The sequence below is a fragment of the Cricetulus griseus genome, chromosome 6 (genome assembly GCF_003668045.3).
Source record: "Cricetulus griseus strain 17A/GY chromosome 6, alternate assembly CriGri-PICRH-1.0, whole genome shotgun sequence".
In the NCBI taxonomy this organism is placed as follows: domain Eukaryota; kingdom Metazoa; phylum Chordata; class Mammalia; order Rodentia; family Cricetidae; genus Cricetulus; species Cricetulus griseus.
In genome coordinates, this window is record NC_048599.1 from 149,981,572 (window position 1) to 149,985,308 (window position 3,737).

A 3,737-nucleotide genomic window follows, 5' to 3' on the forward strand; every position below is an offset into this window, starting at 1 on the left:
TGGGGGTGTGCGTAAGGCACGAGGCCAAGGTAGAAACTAAGCTTTCGAATTGACACTGTCACATTTGCCTATTCAGACTGCAAGCACCCGTGCCCGCCCTGTTTCTTAATCCGAAGTCGGGTGCTCCCAGAGGGTGGCTGAGGATGGACGAGCCATGCGGTGGAGTGGCCAGCGAGAGTTCGAGGGGGAACCCCATTTCCGCGAGTCTCCCTTAGGATGCTGGAAATGGGAAACGTGGTCATTCCACTCTGCGACATGCCAAGGTCTGGTAAGCAGCTGGAGCTCCAAGGGCGCAGACACTGAAAAGCAGAGCTGGGGAGCTGCACCCCTGCGAGCTTTCGTCTAGCTAGGGTGCTGCGGGAAGAGGAGCTCCTGGCAGCTTCGGTCCGAGGGTGAGATGGCAGAGCTGTCGCTCTGGGCTGGCAGGTCCACCAGACCACACCGCTTTTCAAGTTAAGTAACTGAGAGAGCTCTGAAGAGGCCTGCTCGATCCAGGCCGCTTGGCCACCAGGGGTGGAAGGCAGTACTTGGGGCTGGACATGAAAGTCAGAAAGAAGTAGTGGGGAAGCACAGACTATACCTTGGCAGAGACCCACCAGTTCAAAACTCTGTGTGGATCCCACCCCGTGGCACGGGCCTCTGTGGGTGCTCGAACAGACCCAGTGCAGCAACACAAAGTCGGACTCTGACCGACTTGGTTGTCCTGTCCTAGCTCAGGCAAGTCACTTCCCTCCTCGGAAAAGACCCGGTTCTATAGACCAGGGTTCTTGGGTGATATCGTGTGAATGAATCTTGGAAGGAGACAGAGCCAGAGGCTGTCAGGCCTTATCCCCATACCCGAGAACCTACAGCCTGTGTTGTAGCCGGGGATAAGGACTATATGCGCTTATGAACAAATTCCCTTCAGACAGGAACCCCCAGAAAGTGAAACTGGGGAGGGAATGGGGTTCAGTGGCAGACCACACCCAATGTGAGGCTCTGCATTCATTTCTAGCATCGAAAACACACAAACACAAACAAAACAAAAGCCCCAAAATGCACCTAGGCACAGAGACCAGAAGGCAGTGGAGGAGTGAAGGAATCGGGGCTGGGCTCCTGAGTAGGCATCTCTAGGGTAGAGCCCACTAGGGGCTTCTTGGACAATGTGGGCATTCCTCTGGGCTAAATCCCTGGCAGGATGGGGGATGGGCAACAAGCAGCCCTACCTTTCTGCCTCTACCTCAGCCCTTTCCCCTAGGGCTCCACCATTCCATGTTGGAAGCCATGGCTCCACTGAGCACACCCCCACCCCCCATATACCTTTACAGTAACTCACAGTTTTCATCCATCTACCTAGAGAAGCAAAGGAGACACTGGCCCAGACTGACAGTAGAAACACATATGGAGTCTCAGATACTTCCAGAGAAGCAACCCAGATATTTAGGCAGCAAGATTCCAGGACCGGAAGATAAGCCCAAGAGACCCTCAGGACATTCACAGAACACCACACCCACAAGAACACACCTCTACGATACCACTGGCCACCCTCAGACCCCACTAGGTCTGTTGCTATAGGCCTAGCTCTTCCTAACACAGCTTAGGAAAGATGAGGGATATCGTAATGAGGAAATGGATCTGGAGAGACCCCTGGCCTTTTCCCTGTCCAGAGTGGTGGACACTGGTCATCCTGCAGAACAGGCAGTGGCCAGTCCAGGCCCGAGTGAGGTGCTGAGAAGGGAGGCTGGCCCTTAGAGGCCTGGGCCCCGGCCCTCACTTACTGAGCGGAAGGAGAACTCTCAGGCGGATGAGGATGGACACTGGGCACCAGGGTCCTGGTGGGGAAGCTTCCAGGGCCCAGGTAGGGCAGTGGCTAGCGGACTCTCAGGAACTTCTTTCCCCAGCAGCAGGCCGGTAGCGGCGGACAGCAGACTGGCCCTGTCCGATAGTCCTCTCCTCCTCCCCCCGCCCCCCCCGCATGGATGGGGGGGGCACCAGAGGCCCAATTGGTCTCTGCCCCCACGTGACTCTGCAGGCCTCTCTCTCTCCTCCTTTGTTGGTGTTTCTCTTCATTTAGGTCTATATCTTTTTTCACTCTCCTAAAAGAAAAAAAATACCCCTATCTTTCTGGGGGCCCCGGGCGGGGGCAGAGGCCAAGGCACTGAGGAGGCCTTAGCCAGCTGGTTGTCCAGGCCGCTGTGGGAGCCTGAGGCAGGGACCCCACGTAGGCGGGTAGGCAGCCGCTTGTTAGCGACTGGGTGGGAGTGGGACCTGATTTACGGGCTGCTCCCTCACCAGGCTGTGAGTCTCTCCCCTTGAATGGCTTCCTCCCTGGGTCTTGGCCTGGACTGCATAGTCCAGCTTGTCCCAGATCTGAGTGTGGAGTCAGAATGGCTGTTGTGGAGGAATGGCCATGGTGGATCCCGTTAGGTGGGGCTTGTGTGACTTTTGATTATAGCTTCTCTGAATACCACTATGTATTGGGAGTTGCATATGTGTTCCATCGATAGCTGGGGAAACTGAGGCTGTGCCAAGACTGCTGGGCTAAGGGTGTGGTCACAGGGGCTTCAGATTGAACCTGGAGTCTCTGGATAGAGAATGAGGTTTTTGTTTTTTAATCTAGAAGGATAGATAGGCTTCCCTGCTTTGCCTGGGATGTTTCTGTCCACTGTTTTCAAGTCCACACAGGTCTTGGGCTGGCGTGGTCCCATTCGGTCCAGCTTGCTGAGCCCTTCGTGGTTGTCTATCACACACCTCTCTGTGCATCCCTTCTTCGTCTCCTATGGACCGTGTGCTTTGTGAGTCAAGTGCTGTTCTAGGCACTAGGGGATGCCATGGTGAAGCCCAGGGAGGCTGTCCCAAGAGGGCTTGCAGCCATTTGTCCTGAGGAGTCGTCAGGGCACAGGGCCACCAAGTGGGGAGAGAGAACTCCCACTTCACGTTTAAAAACAGGCAAGTCATCCAAAACTTCTCATTTATGTAGCTCTCAATGACAAGGGCTTTTCCAGATAACTGAGCCAATTAGACTTAAAATCTAGAGTGTGTTTTCCTCAAGTTACCATTTAGTTCTCTGTTGTTGTTTTGCTTTGAGACAGTGTCTCATTATGTAGTTCATGCTGGTTTCAAACTTTCCAGCACTCCCTTGTGAATGCTGGAGTTATAAGTGTGTGCCACTGTACCCTGCCTCAGCAGTGATTTTCCTGCCCATCAGAACATTTGAATAAGTACATTTTAATTATGTCTATACCATTACATACAACTTCCCTCAAACACTCATGACCTCAGTCATGCCTTTTTAACCTAGAAAGTTATATTTTTCTTGTATAGAGCTAGAACTTATCAGACTCCTTTTGTTTCATTTTTATTATTTCTCAATTCCCCATTTGACTTTTTAAAAATTTCATTTAAACCTTTTTTTTTAATTACTTAAATCTTTGTTTGAGATAGGCTACCTCTCTGTAGTCCAGGCTATTTTCTTTCCTGCATCAGCCTTGAGTGCTGGAATTACAGGTGTAAGCTGCCAAGTCTGATGCTGCTTTTCTGACTTTCTTGCACATGTTCTCATTGTGAATCCATACTGCTCCTTTTTTGGGTTTAGTAAAGAAACAGGCTAGAAAATATCATTTCATCAACATGTCACAACAAAATCCTGGTTCTTTACACCCCGTTTGATGGAAAACTTCAAGAAGTAGGTTCTACATCTCTCTCTCTCTCTCTCTCTCTCTCTCTCTCTCTGTGTGTGTGTGTGTGTGTGTGTGTGT